This window comes from Cherax quadricarinatus, chromosome 52, assembly GCF_038502225.1.
Source record: "Cherax quadricarinatus isolate ZL_2023a chromosome 52, ASM3850222v1, whole genome shotgun sequence".
Classification (NCBI taxonomy): Eukaryota; Metazoa; Arthropoda; class Malacostraca; order Decapoda; family Parastacidae; genus Cherax; species Cherax quadricarinatus.
In genome coordinates this window covers 12,351,664-12,371,914 of record NC_091343.1, presented here as the reverse complement: position 1 = coordinate 12,371,914, position 20,251 = coordinate 12,351,664, and the positions used below count along the sequence as shown (strand labels likewise).

Genomic DNA, 20,251 nt, shown 5'->3' with positions numbered 1-20,251 from the left:
CATTAACAGGTGGGATGAATTAATTGGTGATTATGAAAAAATTCCAATGTTGGAGTTCCCACGCCAGGTGGCCAATCCAAATGGGAAAAATGTACTCCACATTTTTTGTGATGCTTCAAAATTGGCATATGGAGCAGTTGCTTACCTTCAATGTAATAGTGTTATTTCTCTTGTTATGTCTAAGGATAAAGTGTCTCCAATTAAATCACGTACCTTGTCTCAGTTGGAATTAACAGTCATTTATGTAGGTGTCAAATTAGCTAATTATATGAGAAATAAGTTGCAGGAGATAAATATTAGCGACACTGTAATTTGGTCTGATAATGAGGTATCCTTACAATGGATTCGTAATGGAAACAGTAAAATTGTGTACGTACAAAACAGAGTCGCTGAAATTAATTAGATGCAAGAGAAGTGTAATAGTTTGCGTCAGCATATGTTAACATTTAATCATATACCTGGTGAGGAGAATCCAGCTGATTTCTTGTCTCGAGGTTTACCTTATGCTAAATTTGTAAATGCTGTATCATGGTTTAAAGGACCGAGCTGGTTGGTAAATAAAGCTAATTGGCCTGTACAAAAGGCGTATATTGCTCCTGTTGAAATTACTGTGAACACCGCTCCAATAGTTTGTCCTTCCTTAGCCATTGATATAAATAGGTATTCTTCTTTACCCAAACTAATCAATGTAACTAAATTGGTGTTTAAATTTCTAAACAAGATGAATATTTCATATAAGTTTTCCATCCTCTTGAATATTGGATAAAGAGGGTACAGGAGGAAATCTATGGAAATGAGATTAAATTGATGATGGAAAGAAAAATTATGAAAGGTTCTATAATAGAGAAATTGGGGCTGTATTTAGAGAACAGTGTAATTAGGTGCAGAGGTAGGTTACAAAATGCTGAATTGGGTGATTATGCTAAACACCCTATCTTACTGCCCAAAACTCATCATCTAACAAATTTGATTGTTCTAAATGCCCATAAAAATGTAATGCATGGTGGGGTACAAGATACCTTAAATTGTATTAGGGAAACTTTCTGGATTCCACAAGGATGGCAAAGTGTAAAAAGGGTGATTAAATCTTGTGTAATATGTCGCCGTGTTGATGCCAGATCATATATGTACCCAGGTCCTCCACCATTGTCAAATGAGCAATTTGAGTCGTTTAGCAACGAACTCCGGCTGGCCGCAGTGTGGAAAATACTGTATATATTTTCCAGAAATTCAGTATTTATATGTAAATAGATGACCATACTGTATTTAATAATATTTATGTCATAGAAAACGGAAAGCCTGCGTCTGCGCAGACGGGTATTGATGACTGGACAGACATTTTTCTTAACAAATTACTTAAACTATACAACAAACATTGTCCTATAAAAACAAAACAGATCACAAACAAACGGCTTGGTTGCCCATGGCTACCCAGCACCATTCTGAAATCCATTGACAAGAAACACCAATATGAAAAGCAATATAGACAGGGCTTAATACACAAAGATATTCTTAAACACTATTCATCAGCTCTCACCAAAGTAATAAAGAAAGCCAAACAACTATACTACTCCAGTAGATTCACAGACACTAGAGGAGATATAAAAAAGACCTGGAAAACACTCTCTCAGATTCTAGGGACCCACAAACTGAGAAAAACCAAGAATATTGTCCTAACTAAACCTAATGAAACACCAATACATCCCACTGACACAGCTAACAAGATAAACGACTTCTTCTCAACCATAGGATCTAATCTCGCCAGTAAAATCCCACATACTAATGCCCATGCCGGGGACTACCTAGATGGGAATTTCCCTAATTCCTTCTATCTTGCACCAACTGAGCCCACGGAAGTCACTGAGATTATAAAGTCACTTAAAAATAACTCGGGGAATCTGTCTCATGTCCCACCATTACTGTACAAGCGAGTGGCCCATGTCCTTTCGCATGCTATTTCATTACTTTTTAACAAGTCACTAGAGACTAGCACCTTCCCGAAACTACTCAAGATGGCAAGGGTTACACCAATACATAAAGGTGGTGACCCTACAGACTTAAACAACTATAGGCCAATATCTAACTTACCATTGCTATCCAAAATCTTTGAGAAACTCGTGCACAGGAGACTGTATTCATTTATAACGGCTCAAAACATACTCAACCCCTGCCAATTTGGATTCAGGAAAAATAAAAGCACTAATGATGCAATCATAAGATAAGATAAGATAAGATAAGATTTCGTTCGGATTTTTAACCCCGGAGGGTTAGCCACCCAGGATAACCCAAGAAAGTCAGTGCGTCATCGAGGACTGTCTAACTTATTTCCATTGGGGTCCTTAATCTTGTCCCCCAGGATGCGACCCACACCAGTCGACTAACACCCAGGTACCTATTTGCTGCTAGGTGAACAGGACAATAGGTGTAAGGAAACGTGTCGGAATTTCCACCCGCCGGGAATCGAACCCGGGCCCTCCGTGTGTGAAGCGGGAGCTTTAGCCACCAGACCACCGGGCCACCATAAAATGCCACCATAAAAATGCTAGATCTGCTTTACACAGCATTGGAAAATAAGGAATATCCACTAGGAATTTTTATTGACCTAAGAAAAGCTTTTGACACAGTAGACCACGACATCCTACTCCACAAACTTGATCATTACGGTATAAGAGGCCATGCGCTTGCTTATTTCAAATCTTACATTACTAATAGGTATCAGTACGTCACCATTAAAGACACAGCATCAGCAACACGGCCACTTGATACTGGAGTTCCGCAGGGAAGTGTCCTTGGTCCCCTGCTCTTCCTCATATACATCAATGACCTTCCAAACGTATCCCAACACCTGAAACCCATTCTCTTTGCTGATGACACGACTTATGTCATCTCTCACCCTAATCTTGCCACCCTCAACACCATTGTGAATGAGGAGCTGATCAAAATATCGACTTGGATGACAGCCAATAAACTTACGCTTAACACTGACAAAACCTACTATATTATGTTTGGTAGGAGAGCAGGAGATGCACAAATTAACATTAAGATTGACAACACTCTAATTACCAGAAATAATGGGGGCAAATTCCTAGGCTTATACCTTGACAACAACCTGAATTTCAGCACCCATATCCAGCATATAACCAAAAAAGTATCCAAAACGGTTGGGATCCTCTCCAAGATACGATACTACGTGCCGCAAAATGCCCTTCTCACACTATACCACTCACTTATTTATCCATACCTCACCTATGCTATTTGTGCTTGGGGATCAACTGCAGCAACACACCTAAAGCCAATAATAACCCAACAAAAAGCTGCAGTAAGAATAATCACTAAATCCCATCCCTGGCAACACCCCCCCCCCACACCCTTCATAGACCTAAACTTACTCCCAGTTCAGTACATCCACACTTACTACTGTGCAATCTACATCTACAGGGCCTTAAACTCTAATATCAACCTTGACCTAAAATGCTTTCTTGATAGTTGTGACAGAACCCACAGGTATAACACCAGACACAAACATCTCTATGACATTCCCCATGTCCGACTAAACCTTTACAAAAATTCAATGTATGTCAAAGGCCCTAAAATCTGGAATACCCTACCTGAGAACTCTAGAACTGCAGACACATTCATCACCTTCAAAACTACCATTAGAAAACGTCTTATCTCCTTGATGCACCCCGTCAACTAACTACACGAATACCACCTGGTGGTTCACACTTACACTCACTCACTCATTTGACCATAAACAGAAATATTAATCTCAATCTTAAAATAATGAATCCTGTGATACTCCAATACTAAACTATGTACTGTGCCAAAACAAAAGCATTCACATTGCTAAACTCACAAACTAGTATTTAGTCACTTAGCCATAATACCAACTTACCTCATAATTTGTAATATTTTACAATTAAGAATAAAACTAAGTCTTCCCGAAATGCCTAGCCATGCTAAGCGTTCTAGTGGTACACTCTGTAATCACAATTTTACTACATGTAAACCACACAATAACCAAATTTCTGTAAACTCAGCATTGTAATCCTTATAGAGAATAAACTTTGAATTGAATTGAATTGAATCTTGGTTTTGAATTGGATACAACGTTAATATAATGGGAAGAATTTTTCGTGCTCTAGAGGTTAAAATTGGATTGACACCTCTCAAATAGGAGGCAAAATTGTTGGATGTGCATTCCTGCATAACTTGAGATATCAGACGACTGGACAAGACAGCTCCAGGAACCTCAGATAAGCTCTCTAGATTTGTGTATAATTCTGGCCAGTGTTTTCATAAATTTAGTTAGTGAGGTTTTTCTGAGTATGATACAACTTAATATCCAGTCAAATTGGTGAGTGATATTAAGATATATTTTTCTTCTGTTATGCATATGTGAATTTATATATAATCATTTTTTAATATACAGTCCACAAATTCATATATTTACCAGTATTCCTGTTGTATGTATATTTCATTTAATTAATGGGTCCAGAGCAACTTGTGGTTATGACAGTTGTAGGTATCGAAGGGGGACATTTTTTGCGACCTAGGTGTCCCAAATTCCTACTTGTCTATGTAACATTGATAAATAATAATTATCTTTGTAATCATTTACTGTTATGTACATAATTAGTTACATTCAGATACCTGGAGTTCACCTGGAGAGAGTTCCGGGGGCCAACGCCCCCGCGCCCCGGCCTTCGACCAGGCCTCCCGGTGGATCAGAGCCTGATCAACCAGGCTGTTACTGCTGGCTGCACACAAACCAACGTACGAGCCACAGCCCGGCTGGTCAGGAACCGACTTTAGGTGCTTGTCCAGTGCCAGCTTGAAGACTGCCAGGGGTCTGTTGGTAATCCCCCTTATGTATGCTGGGAGGCAGTTGAACAGTCTCGGGCCCCTGACACTTATTGTATGGTCTCTTAACGTGCTAGTGACACCCCTGCTTTTCATTGGGGGGATGTTACATCGTCTGCCAAGTCTTTTGCTTTCGTAGTGAGTGATTTTCGTGTGCAAGTTCGGTACTAGTCCCTCTAGGATTTTCCAGGTGTATATAATCATGTATCTCTCCCGCCTGCATTCCAGGGAATACAGGTTTAGGAACCTCAAGCGCTCCCAGTAATTGAGGTGTTTTATCTCCATTATGCGTGCCGTGAAGGTTCTCTGTACATTTTCTAGGTCAGCAATTTCACCTGCCTTGAAAGGTGCTGCTAGTATGCAGCGATATTCCAGCCTAGATAGAACAAGTGACCTGAAAAGTGTCATCATGGGCTTGGCCTCCCTAGTTTTGAAGGTTCTCATTATCCACCCTGTCATTTTTCTAGCAGATGCGATTGATACAATGTTATGGTCCTTGAAGGTGAGATCCACCGACATGATCATTCCCAGGTCTTTGACATTGGTGTTTCGCTCTATTTTGTGGCCAGAATTTGTTTTGTACTCTGATGAAGATTTAATTTCCTCGTGTTTACCATATCTGAGTAATTGAAATTTCTCATCGTTGAACTTCATATTGTTTTCTGCAGCCCACTGTAAGATTTGGTTGATGTCCGCCTGGAGCTTTGCAGTGTCTGCAATGGAAGGACACTGTCATGCAGATTCGGGTGTCATCTGCAAAGGAAGACACGGTGCTGTGGCTGACATCCTTGTCTATGTCGGATATGAGGATGAGGAACAAGATGGGAGCGAGATAAGATAAGATAAGATTTCGTTCGGACTTTTAACCCCGGAGGGTTAGCCACCCAGGATAACCCAAGAAAGTCAGTGCGTCATCGAGGACTGTCTAACTTATTTCCATTGGGGTCCTTAATCTTGTCCCCCAGGATGCGACCCACACCAGTCGACTAACACCCAGGTACCTATTTGCTGCTAGGTGAACAGGACAACAGGTGTAAGGAAACGTGTCGAATGTTTCCACCCGCCGGGAATCGAACCCGGGCCCTCCGTGTGTGAAGCGGGAGCTTTAGCCACCAGGCCACCGGGCGAGTACTGTGCCTTGTGGAACAGAGCTTTTCACCGTAGCTGCCTCGGACTTTACTCTGTTGACGACTACTCTCTGTGTTCTGTTGGTGAGGAAATTATAGATCCATCGACCGACTTTTCCTGTTATTCCTTTAGCACGCATTTTGTGCGCTATTACGCCATGGTCACACTTGTCGAAGGCTTTTGCAAAGTCTGTATATATTACATCTGCATTCTTTTTGTCTTCTAGTGCATTTAGGACCTTGTCGTAGTGATCCAATAGTTGAGACAGACAGGAGCGACCTGTTCTAAACCCATGTTGCCCTGGGTTGTGTAACTGATGGGTTTCTAGATGGGTGGTGATCTTGCTTCTTAGGACCCTTTCAAAGATTTTTATGATATGGGATGTTAGTGCTATTGGTCTGTAGTTCTTTGCTGTTGCTTTACTGCCCCCTTTGTGGAGTGGGGCTATGTCTGTTGTTTTTAGTAACTGTGGGACGACCCCCGTGTCCATGCTCCCTCTCCATAGAATGGAAAAGGCTGGTGATAGGGGCTTCTTGCAGTTCTTGATGAACACAGAGTTCCATGAGTCTGGCCCTGGGGCAGAGTGCATGGGCATGTCATTTATCGCCTGTTCGAAGTCATTTAGCGTCAGGATAACATCGGATAGGCTTGTGTTAATCAAATTTTGTGGCTCTCTCATAAAAAATTCATTTTGATCTTCGACTCTCAGTCTGGTTAGCGGCTTGCTAAAAACTGAGTCATATTGGGACTTGAGTAGCTCACTCATTTCCTTGCTGTCATCTGTGTAGGACCCATCTTGTTTAAGTCTAGAGAAACATTTGAGTTTACGTCTCAGCGTTTTTCTCTAATTATGTATTTTTGGGTACCTGGAGAGAGTTTCGGGGGTCAACGCCCCCGCGGCCCGGTCTGTGACCAGGCCTCCTGGTGGATCAGCGCCTGATCAACCAGGCTGTTGCTGCTGGCTGCACGCAAACCAACGTACTAGCCACAGCCCGGCTGATCAGGAACTGACTTTAGGTGCTTGTCCAGTGCCAGCTTGAAGACTGCCAGGGGTCTGTTGGTAATCCCCCTTATGTGTGCTGGGAGGCAGTTGAACAGTCTCGGGCCCCTGGTATGTTTGGTACACGGTATTTTATGCCAGTGTATTTTGTGTTGTGTGTTATGTTTTGTGATTGAATTGAACTTGAAAAAATGTGGAAAAATGATCTCCATTGGGTTATTCTGAGTTATTAATTAACCCTCCTAGTTAATATCCCCAAAAAGTGTACTAACACTGGCAATATTCGAGTCAAGTGTCTGGGTAATATCACTCCCGTCTGGATATTACTGTTTGGTTAATTTTATCTTGATGTCACAACATTCTGGATGCTGGTTGGCTATCGCCGTGACGTCAGATCAGTCTGGACAGTGATTGGCTGTTGCTGTGACGTCACAACACTCTGGATGGTGATTGGTTAGTGTTACTGTATTTACATCTTTACAGTGGAGGTGATTGGGTGAGAGGCTGCGTGTTTACACCGGTTCTCACTCGACCATTGTGGTGCACACGGTGTTAAGGTGAGTGATGCAGACAACTTCAGAAAATTAAATAATGTGTATTTAGAATTGTACACTTAATATAACATTTGCATAAGAAAGCTGGAACTTAAATCTTTCTTTAATATAACACAAATGTTAAATATAATTAATATTTTGAGATGGCACCTGGGAAGTGCCATGCCCTGTTGACCTACCGGTACACTATGCACACAAGGGTATGCAGAACAACTACAGGGGGAGTTGAATGATAGCTCTAGGCCCTTCGTGTTGCAATCAACACATCAGGAGTTTGGAGTGTTGCAGAAATTAGTAAGATCTCAGTAGATTCGTTCAGAGGGATGTTCTTGCAAGAGCGCTTTTCTGAACGAATCTGCAGAGATCTCTTACTCATTTCTGCAACATTGCAAGCTCCTGATGTGTTGATTGCAACACGAAAGGCCTAGAGCCATCATTCAAATCCGCCTGTGGTTGTTTTGTATCTTGTATCGTTGTTTGCAATTCTTACATAATACAAGTATGTTTTTATGCCTTTTTTTTTAACCAGAACTTACAGACTGCTTATAGAACAATCATCGTTTAGCCAAACAAGTACAACGTAAATGTACATATTTGCCATAGCTGCGAAAATCGATCAGAACATTATGACTAGAGTATTGCATCATCTACGGTGAAATTTCAATTTTTTTAGGTTGACCTGTGACAAGGAGTAGAATTAAACTCTAGTGATGAAATTTTAGTAAGATAAGGGTGGCAAGTTAATTTTGGTGGAAAATGGTGTAAGTCTTAGTTTTTCACCTTTAAATAAAAATCCGAAAAAATTAACTTTTAAGGAATTAGGTTTTTTTTTGTGACTGCTTTGTTTATAAAGCACATCAGGTTGTTTGGTACTTTATTCCCAGGCCCCACTTTGGTATTATTATTATGAGGGAGGTTAGGTTAGGTTAGGTTAATTGATGAACGATAATGGGGGTGGAGGTTGTTGGTAAGGTTACATCCAGCAACCTGTTGCTGCCTAGTCTCATAAATTATTAGTATATTACAATGATTATTATTTTATTATTATTATTATTATTATGTTATGGCTGATGTATTATGTTTTCTGCACAACCACATCAATTTGAGACAATTTCCATTAGAAAATAATGCTGAAATGGACTGGAAAATAAAGTACATAATGGAAATAAGTTATTTTGACTTTCTTTTGGGTTATCTAGGTAATCTACACAAATGCTGCTATGTATGATAATTTATGTAACTGTATATATGTGTACCTGTACCTGAATAAACTTATTTAATGACCTAAAGTAAACATTGACCAAATACAGTGAAACCTTAATTTAACAGCCAAATAAGGGAAAGAGGTTGTCAAATAATACTGATAGTTCATTAAATGCAAATTAACAAATTGTTTTTTCATGTTTGTAAAAATAACAGACAACTATACTTTGACTGTTACTTGGTGGAATTCAGCATTAGTCTATGTTGAACAATATATACAACATATGTATGCAAAAGAAGTTCTGCATTCCTTGTGCAAATTTTTATTTTGGGAGATATTAGTGAAAAGGTACTTATTTTGGTTGTGCAGCACATTTGCATCAATCACTTCTTTGTATTTAGTCATGTGAAGTGCCTGACCAAATGTATACAAAGATGCACAGCTTCCAATGGTGGGGCAAGGTTATTACCTGGAGTTTTACCTGGAGAGAGTTCCGGGGGTCAACGCCCCTGTGGCCTGGTCTGTGACCAGGCCTCCTGGTGGATCAGAGCCTGATCAACCAGGTTGTTACTGCTGGCTGCACGCAATCCAACGTACGAGCCACAGCCCGGCTGGTCAGGTACCGACTTTGGGTGCTTGTCCAGTGCCTGCTTGAAGACAGCCAGGGTTCTATTGGTAATCCCCCTTATGTATGCTGGGAGGCAGTCGAACAGTCTCGGGCCCCTGACACTTATTGTATTGTCTCTTAACGTGATAGTGACACCCCTGCTTTTCATTGGGGGGATGTTGCATCATCTGCTGAGTCTTTTGCTTTCGTTGTGAGTGATTTTTGTGTGCAAGTTCGGTACTAGTCCCTCTAGGATTTTCCAGGTGTATATAATTATGCATCTCTCCCGCCTGCATTCCAGGGAGTACAGGTTCAGGAACTTCAAGCGCTCCCAGTAATTGAGGTGTTTTATCTCCGTTATGCGTGCCGTGAAGGTTCTCTGTACATTTTCTAGGTCAGCAATTTCACCTGCCTTGAAAGGTGCTGTTAGTGTGCAGCAATAATCCAGCCTTGATAGAACAACCTGAAGAGTGTCATCATGGGCTTGGCATCCCTAGTTTTGAAGGTTCTCATTATCCATCCTGTCATTTTTCTAGCAGATGCGATTGATACAATGTTATGGTCCTTGAAGGTGAGATCCTCCGACATAATCACTCCCAGGTATTTGACGTTGGTTTTTCGCTCTATTTTATGGAAGGAATTTGTTTTGTACTCTGATGAAGTTTTAATTTCCTCATGTTTACCATATCGGAGTAATTTAAATTTCTCATCGTTGAACTTCATATTGTTTTCTGCAGCCCACTGAAAGATTTGGTTGATGTCCGCCTGGAGCCTTGCAGTGTCTGCAATTGAAGACACTGTCATGCAGATTCGGGTGTCATCTGCAAAGGAAGACACGGTGCTGTGGCTGACATCCTTGTCTATGCCAGATATGAGGATGAGAAACAAGATGGGAGCAAGTACTGTGCCTTGTGGAACAGAGCTTTTCACCGTAGGCGCCTCAGACTTTACTCTGTTGACTACTACTCTTTGTGTTCTGTTTGTGAGGAAATTATATATCCTTCTACCAACTTTTCCTGTTATTCCTTTTGCATGCATTTTGTGCTCTATTATGCCATGGTCACATTTGTCGAAGGCTTTTGCAAAGTCTGTATGTATTACATCTGCATTCTTTTTGTCTTCTAGTGCATCTAGGACCTTGTCATAGTGATTCAGTAGCTGAGACAGACGGGAGCGACCTGCTCTAAACCCACGTTGCCTTGGGTTGTGTAATTGATGGGCCTCTAGATGGGTGGCTATCTTGCTTCTTAGGACCCTTTCAAAGATTTTTATGATATGGGAAGTGGCTTAGCACTTCTTTTTGATTATAATAATAATAATAATAATATGATATGGGATGTTAGTGCTATCAATCTGTAGTTCTTTGCTATTGCTTTACTGCCCCCTTTGTGGAGTGAGGCTACGTCTGTTGTTTTTAGTAACTGTGGGACGACCCCCGTGTCCATGCTCCCTCTTCATAGCATGGTAAAAGCTTGTGATAGGGGCTTCTTGCAGTTCTTGATGAACACGGAGTTCCATGAGTCTGGCCCTGGGGCAGAGCGGATGGGTATGTCATTATCGCCTGTTCGAAGTCATTTGGCATCAGGATAATATCAGATAGGCTTGTGTTAACCAAATTCTGTGGCTTTCTCATAAAAAATTCATTTTGATCTTCGACTTTCAGTCTGGTTAGATTATTTTAGGTAGCGTTAGGTGTTTCATTAAGTTGCATGTTTTACTATTTTCACAGTATGTACTATCTTGACTGTAAAACCAGCTTATTTTTGTACATCTGCTTACCTGGAGGGTGTTCTGGGAGTCAATGCCCCTTCATTCTGGTCCATGACCAGGCCTCATATAAATTAAAATAAAATTAATCTCTGTAACATGCTGAGTAGTAGTTGTCAGCTATTACCTAATGGGCCTTTTTGAATTTAATAAACTTTGTCCATTAAATCTAAATTCAAATTATTTTGTGGATTGTAAGAATAATAGATGGTTCTAGATTTAACAGACTTTGTCCATTGTTTTTGGACCTTGTATAGACTACAGCTTTTTCTGTTAAATCCAGAATCTGTTAAACAGAGAACTGTTAAATTAAGGTTTCCCTATTTTATAAGTTTAAATAACAACCTGTTTACTGGTTGCTGCTTAATTGTAACATAAGTAGCCTTCAAGAAACTGTTTATTACCTGGCTGCCAGGTGAAAAGACACTTCCATAGCAATATAGTGTTGAGAGTAATATAACTGTCTTTAAAGCAGTATGTAGTGAACTTGAATGTTTTATTATACTATACTGATAATTGATTTTATTATTACCCCTTAAATCATTACTAGGTAAATAAATAAAGCAAATTTTATCTATAGAGAATAAATTATTATAGACTAATACACTTGTGTTCTTCATTATTTTAACATTTTTATGATTGTGTAGCATTTTGCATTCAGTACATAACAGTAAATTAATATGCAGGTTAGTTGTGGACTACATCCTGGGGAGAGATGTTAAAAGGACTGTAGTGGAAATAAGCCTTACTACTTGGCTAGTTTGTAGGGGTGTCATGGGTTAATAATCCTCCATGGGGAAATGGTATGGTGATACCAACAATATGTGGAAAAAGACACTTATGTACAGTTCAGGACATAAGTGTCTTTTTACACAATACTCATGGGTTACTTATCTGAAAAATGTCTCCTATTTTACATCTTATAAGAAAATACTTCGGCTGGCTTCTGCCTTATGCCTCTCAAGATTCTTCACTAATGTTACAAAGATCAATTCTTCTAGACTTTTAACCCTTCACTGTGTCCCATGTACGTATATATGTTTTTGAGTCAAGTGGCAATGTGTTGTTAGCAGTAAGTTTTGGCCTAAACATGAGAGAATAAGTTTGTGTAGAGGATGTGCACAGTATAAAAATAAATCCTGCCTCACTTTGTGCATATTGGGTACAGCTAACTTCTGACTGTGTTTTGCTTAAATTAACGACTTTGAAGCATTTTCTAGAGTTTTCTTTGTTTTATTGATTATTTCTTACCTGGAGGGTTTCGGGGGTCAACACCCCCATGGCTCGGTCTGAGACCAGGCCTCGTGGTGAATCAGGGTTTGATCAACCAGGCTGTTACTGCTGGCCGCACGCAAACTGACATACGAACCAGTGTCATTTAATAGACCATAAGACATTATTGAAATGGAGATGATTTTAGTTGATTTCAGACTGGAGGTTCCTGAAATAGGCAGTATTTGATTTTGGCAATTTTCCTGAGGAAGGGTAGGGCTTCCCCAATCCCCACTCTGATGTTTTATGGGTTTTTACTAGGTCTTACTCATATATTGAAACAGCCTAAATTTTGACCACTCGTTATTGGTTATACAGTAGGGCCCTGGTGTACGGCGTTTTGCCTTGCGGTGTTCCGTTAATACGGACATCTCAAATTATGACTAAAACTCTCTATACGGCTCCCCCCACCTGACTTTCTGATACTGTCACTGTGGGCCACCCAGTTTGTTTACATTCTCCGTGATCACGACTCTCCATTATGTCTGGAAACTTTACAAAATTTCAAGTGTTTTAAGTTATTTCATATTTGTATATACAGTGGACCCCCGGTTTACGATATTATTTCATTCCAGAAGTATGTTCAGGTGCCATTACTGACTGAATTTGTTCCCATAAGGAATATTGTGAATTAGATTAGTCCATTTCAGACCCCCCAAACATACACATACAAACGCACTTACATAAATACACTTACATAATTGGTCGCATTGGGAGCTGACCGTAAACCGGGGGTCCACTGTACTCTGAAAATTATTCTTATGTGCACCTGTACCTAAATAAACTTACACATTGTACTGGCTTGCAGGTACACCATATTAATAATAATAATAAGCAGGTACGCCATATTAATAATAATAATAATCACTCTGAGGCGCATTAAATGTTGTATATTACGTTAATATAGATATTTTGATTATTCCATCTGTAATATTTTTCAAAATTATTTAATAAACACGCAACAAATACGTAACAAATAAACATGATAAATGCACCCACAGTAGAATAAGTTTACATAAATATGAGATGTTTTTCCAGTTGTCTTGTCAGTGTTGGAAAGAATGTTTTCTCTAGTTCAACACCAAACAAACAAACAGACAAATTTTATTTCTTTGCAAGATTACATTGAGATTATGAAATTACATACAATAATGAGTTGCAGTGCAAAGAGAGCCACTATCATGCCTTGGCATTATGGGCAGACTTTATTTAATGGTTTACAGACTACTTATTACTAAAGAAAATGTGTACACAATAGTATTACTGAGGGTAACTGTAGAAAATTATTCCTTTCATATGCCTTCACTCAGAGCATTATTCCTTCTAAAAATAGTGTGTTACATGAGAATGGGAGTGTGCCTCTTTATTTATTCCACTTTTACCAACATGAAGACAACTTGTACACAATACAAGGTGTTTGTATTATGGTATAAGATTCACAGACATGCCAGTGAATGTGTATCAACCATACCCAGATGCATTCGTTTGTTTGTTTACACACTGCGGCTCTCTCTCTCATTTATTCGTTTTTGTCTCATTTGTTCACCTCTCACCCTACATTAGAAGACTACAAATATTTTAAGGTAAGTAATGGGTGTACTGTTTATGTATTTTATAACTCTAGGCCTCTTTAAATGTTGTAGTAGGTGGGGTGGCCAGGTGGTCTACCATACCTCCCACACCTGACTTTCTACAAATAAATATTATTCACCTCTCATCCTACATTAAGACCATTAAGACTACAAATATTTTAAGGTAAGTAATGAGTGTACTGTACATATATGCATTTTATCGCTCTAGGGTGCTTTAAATGTTGTAGTATATTACATGTGGGTGGGTTGGCCAGGAGGGCTACCATACCTACCACACCTGACTTCTTACAATAAATACTACTCGCCTCTCAGCCTACATTAAGACTACAAATATTTTGAGATGAGTAATGAGTGTACTGAGTGTGTATTTTACTTTTTATTGTTTTTTAATTCCTAGTTCTATTGCTAACTTAATATATGTTTGTGTAAACTTGTTATCTGGCATTTATATTTATTTTTAAGTGGAAATAAATGGTGTTCTGCCTTCCGGTGATGTCTGCTTTCCGGCGGTAGCCTGGAACATAACCGCCGTATAAATGGGGTCATACTGTATTTCATTTGCTGAGAAATAGGGTGGTTAACCCTTTCAGGGTCCAGAGGCCAAATTTCAAAGTGCACACCAGGGTCCAAGAATTTAAAAAAAAAAAATGTTATTTTTTCTTATGAAATGGTAGAGAATCTTTTTCTGAAGGTAATAAAACAAAAAGTACGAAATTTGATGGAAAATTGATCAAATTATGCTCTTGTGAATTTTGATGTGTCAGCGATATTTACGAATCGGCAATTTTGCCGACTTTGACTCCCATTTTAGGCCAATTACATCATTCCAGTTGATGAAATTCTTAGCTATTTCACTAGTGTTACTTCTATTCTATCAATTGAGCACAAGAAATTGCCTAGTCAACTGTTTCATCTGCAAAGTAAAGTTACTGGAAATTGTTAATTTGACCAATTTTATGCAGTTCAAAATATTCCAATTTCAAAATAGGGTCCAGAATAAACAATGCAGGCATTCCTGGCACGAAAGTAACATTTCCTCTGTTCATTAGTTACATTTTCAGGCTTTACAAATTAATTCCATTTTGATTTTTTATTCACATAATGAATTTTTATTCAAACCAAAAAAATAGAAGAGTTACTGTTATGCAATATTGTAATAATTGTATAAATAATATCACCACATTTGTGAACATATATTAGACCCACCAGCTAGCGTGTATTAGACATGTGAGGTCATTTGTTTACTCTTGAACATCGGCAAAAATTTAACATTTCCGCTATTTGAGTTCAGTTTCAAGCCGTTTTCAGTACTAAAGCTAATCAAAATCATCTCTGTTTCTGTAATATATCTTCCATTCTATGAAATGAGACCAAGAAATCGCAACTATAAAAAAACATACGAAAAACACTACAAAGTCGCTGTTTTAATCAAAAATTAGTCTCAGTTTTTTTCCTCTCATTATGCACTGTGTGCTGCAGGATTTGTTTTATGTGGTGCACACATACCACATAGATGCATTCTCTCATATCTAGGCCCAGATTTACCGCTCACAGCTTATCAGAGTGAGCAGAACTCATGGCGTAGATCTACAGTTTGGACCCTCAACGTAAAGCCATAGATCGACGGCACAGACCCTGAAAGGGTTAAATGTTCATACAGTAGTGTACTGTATATTAAAATAAACAGAATAGAGGAAATCAGCTCTAATGTACATTATTTAGGTATAAATACTGGTCAGAGAGCCCGTCGTAAGTCCGAGGCATCAGTAAACGAGTACGTTGCTAAGTGAGGAGAGGCTGTATTAAAATTGATTGTCCTGTATACACTGGAACCCCGAATTTCGTCCGGTGTGGATATCGTACAATTCGGATTTCAACCATTTTTTTTTGGCCTGGGTTTTGTACTTCTGTTCAGTAATCGTCTGTATTAGACATGTCCGCCCGCCCAGGATGTGGCCGCTCACATGTATGTGGCTCAGTCTTCCTCTGTCACTTATTCAGCGAGCAATACTCCGAACGTTCATCTGAAACATGGTGGTAGAGGGTGGTAGTGGTTGTGATGGTGGGAGAGGGTGGTAGTGATGGCAAACAACTGAAGATGTTGAGAAGTTAATATTGGTGTGGATCAATGAAAAACAGCGAGAGACAGTGTTGTGGAGGCGATAATTTGCGAAAAGGCAAGTCAGTTGCATGCGGATCTCTTAAAGAGAGTCTTCATTAAAGGTAAAAGTGATTTAAATGTTCATTTATCCATTAAGATTAGTGCTTTATATTTATTTCTCATTGTTTTCTGTATGTAAAACTATAGTTATTTTTCTATAAAATGCATTTTTTTGTTAATATTTTTGGGTGTCTGGAATGGATTAATTGGATTTACATTATTTCTTATGGGAAATATTACTTCGGTGTTTGTCCATTTCGGATTTCGACCGACCTTCTGGAACAGATTAAGGACGAAAACCGGGGTTCCACTGTACGTAGTATACACAGAGGTATGAGTGAATTTTACGTATACAGTATTAGGTAGGTTAAAGCTTTTGAAGAGTAGGGAGGGAGTGTTGCTGCCTGGCATTAGACTGGGTGATCATTTGTACAGCTGCTTTTTGTTGAGTTATTATTGACTTTGTGATTTGCTGTTGTGGATCTCCAGGCACAAATAGCATAGGTGAAGTAAGGGTAGATTAGAACATGACCTGTGCCTGTAAATTGTGTGTATATCTAGTAGAACATTACAAACATTAAATGCTGTATAAATGTAGCATTAAATATTTTTAGTGAGTGAATATGATGTAAATAATGTACATAAATTTTGAATCACTATTTTTATATGTAAATAATTGAAACTTGCTGCCAGTGTCTATGACAATTATAGTTCTACTCAATGTTAGTGAAAAAAAGAAAAAAAATACATTATTAAAAAAATAGTGAAGAAAAAATTACAATTTACATTACACATTGAGTGACAGGACCCGATGTTGCCATGCAGAGTGCCAGAAATGTCAACTTTGCAAGTGTGTAATTATTTAAGTAGGGTTTGTATGTCAATTTTGTTTGTTTTATTACCACCCAGAAAAATAATCTTTTAAATTTTAGAGAGAAAAGTATTTTTCAAAATTTAATGGATCACATGGTAGGTTTTTATTTTAAACTCCACAGCGAGTTAATAAAACCTTTGTAAAAGTTTAAAATCATGTATGAACCCTAAATCATAACTTTATCAAGAAGAGATGAATCTTGGGGAGACAGTCATGACATGCCTCATTAAACTTTTAGACCACATTTGTAGGGTCAGTGAAATGTCAATTTAATGTACCAGTAGGGGTGGAGGGAGTTTCCATTAATGTTGATTGTCCATTAAATCCATATACAGTGGAACCTCATTTTTCGGATGCTGTGTTTATTGGCCGATTTGTATTTAGGCCGGTTTTTCAGCGAAAATTTTGCTTCGTATTTTGGCCATTATCTTGTATATCAGCCATATTAGATGCTTCAGCCCACCTCCTGCCGGGACTAGTGCGGGAGAATGGGTCTGCAGTGGGTGTTTACAGTACAACATAAAAATTCCATGTGATGCATGATGGTAACAGCTAACTTCTGAATGTGTGTTTTGACTAAAATAGCTACCTGGGGCATTTTCTAGGGCAGTTTTCATAGCTTTATTAACCCTTTCAGGGTCTGTCCCGTAGATCTACGGCTTTACGTCCAGGGTCCAAACCGTAGATCTACGCCATGAGCTCAGCTCACTCTGATAAACTGTGAGTGGTACATTTGGGCCTAGATATGAGAGAATACATCTATGTGGTATGTGTGCACCACATAAAACAGATCCTGCAGCACATTGTGTATAATGAGAGAAAAAAAATGAAATCATGATTTTTCGATTAAAACAGCAACTTTGCAGTGTTTTTTCGTATGTTTTTTATAGTTGTATTTGCGATTTCTTGGTCTCATTTGATAGAATGGAAGACATATTACAGAAATAGAGATGATTTTGATTGGTTTTAGCATTGGAAATGGCTTGAAACTGAGCTCAAAGTAGCGGAAATGTTAAATTTTTGCCGATATTCAAGAGTAAACAAACGACCTCACACATCTAATACACGTCAGCTGGTTTTATACATTCACAAATATGGTGATGATATTTATACAATTATTACAGTATTGCATAACAGTAAATCTTCTATTTTTTGGTGTGAATAAAAATTCATTATGTGAATAAAAAATCAAAATGGAATTTATTTGTAAAGCCTCAAAACATAACTAATGAACAGAGGAAATGTTAGTTTAGTGCCAGGAATGCCTACATTGTTCATTCTGGACCCTATTTTGAAATTGGAATATTTTGAACTTTGTGTTAAATTGGCCAAATTGAGAAGTAATACTAGTGAAATAGCTAAGTTCTTACCGCTAGTGCACCAACCGTAAATATACATTTTATTTTTCCTGCCTCCAAATTTGGCACGATTGGCCTGAGATGCCTGGTCAGCATAGAATGGGTCTTAACACTTAGTGTGCACTATATTTAAAAAATCTGGGACCACTTTAATTACCTTGTGGGAGCGCCAGTTATATTGAGCACAGCTCGAGCAAACAGTGGGGCAAATACCAAGGATTAACTGATATAATGTCATATTAACACACTCCTTTTAAGAGGAAAGTGATGTTAACCCCAAGCTTAGGATCTGTCTATTTCTGTCTATGTCTATTTCTGTCTGTCTCTCTGTCTCTGTCTGTCTCACAGGTACACACAAATACAATTATACATAGTATAAATTGCCTTGGATAGCCTAAAAAAAATCCGAAGTGCTATACAGTGCTTGTAGATATAATGCATAAGAATACCTGTTGGTTCACAGTGGCTCTCTCTGAGACAGAGACAAGCAGAAAGACGGAAAGAGACAAGCAGTCAGAGAAATAAGACAGACAGATAATCAGAGATACCAGCTCATCAAATGTCATCCCTTATCTCTGCACCCTTGCTGGCACCCATCAAATGTCATAGCTTATCTCCTCTTATCTCTGCACCCTCGCCCATCAAATGTCATCTCATATCTGATCTTATCACTGCCCTCCCAGATGTTTGTCACTGAACACTTGTCTTACACATTGCTTCAAGGGAATTTCTTCCTTCCTCCTCCTCCCTTCTTCCTCCTTCTTCTTCTTCTTCTATGCTCCCGTGTATCCAAAACATTGCTGGGACCTATAAATACTTTGTATATTCCTAGACAATAGTAAATAGCCAAGGCAGGGGTAAATGTCCACCTGTCAATGTGTTTGTGACAATTTGAGTACAATTTCAGTACCTAATATTAGTGTCAGAACAAAGATTGGTTATGAAATGGCAAGAACTACAATAAATTGTAATTATCAGAACCTAAAAATAATATAAAAATGAGAGAAATGGTATATCGGCAACACTTCTGCAAGCAGCAGGACTCTATGTTGCCGTCAGGTGAGCATTAAGTGCCAGCTTTGCAGCCTCATATCTCAGTAAGTACTGACCCTATTTTTTTTATTTTAATCCTGTAACACTTAGAAAAATGTGCTCTTTATTTTCATCAACAAAAATGATTTTTTTATTTTTTAAAATATTCGGGGCACTGGGGTAGTGAACGTATATATACGTTTGGACCGTTTACAGGTTAAGGGTATGGGCTCCCCTTCCCCAATGTTTATATTTTTTACTAGGTCTTTTTCAATTATTGGTATGGTCTAAATCATGACCAGTCATTCTTGGTTATATTTTATTAGCCAAGAAATAAGATAAAGTTTTTTTTTTTTTTTGTGATGCATTTAAAATGTAGGGCAAATGTTATGTAGGAAAGGCCTGGTGACAACATTAATGAACAGAGGAAAGGATGCTTTAGTGACTGGAATGGCACTTCATAAATTAGTTAAGATTGTTGAATGGGCAGTTATTTGCCCTCAGTTGATAGAGCAGGAATATTAGTGAAATGGACAGTTTGACTTAAAATAGGCCTCAAAGTGGGCAAAACCACAATTGCATAAAGTGCTATCCACCTTTGTGCTTAAGCAGTTCCATTAAGTTTTACATCAAATTTGGTATTTTTGGTGTCATTATCTTTACAAAACGATTCTCTTCCATTTTAGCTATTTTAAATAGTGACACTGACAGGACTTTTAATTCTGGAGGTCGCAATACTGAAAGGGTTAATTGTGCACCAAAACTATCAAAGAAGTTAACCAAGCCTTGATTAAACTTTTCTTCTGTAAAATAGCTTACTTTACCTAACCTAGCATTTG

At 38.6% G+C, this 20,251-nt stretch overlaps 1 protein-coding gene across 4 annotated transcripts in view; it reads left to right on the top strand.

The window, feature by feature from the left end:
• The first annotated feature begins 7,459 nt into the window (after window positions 1-7,459).
• The window catches only part of Gdh (glutamate dehydrogenase, mitochondrial), a 117,751-nt gene continuing 104,959 nt past the window's right edge, over window positions 7,460-20,251 (top strand). For all 4 annotated transcript variants that reach the window (XR_011393433.1, XM_070096054.1, XM_053788181.2 and 1 more), the window contains exon 1: window positions 7,460-7,548. The gene's annotated coding sequence lies outside the window, so the exon portion shown is untranslated. The remainder of the gene's footprint in view (window positions 7,549-20,251) is intronic.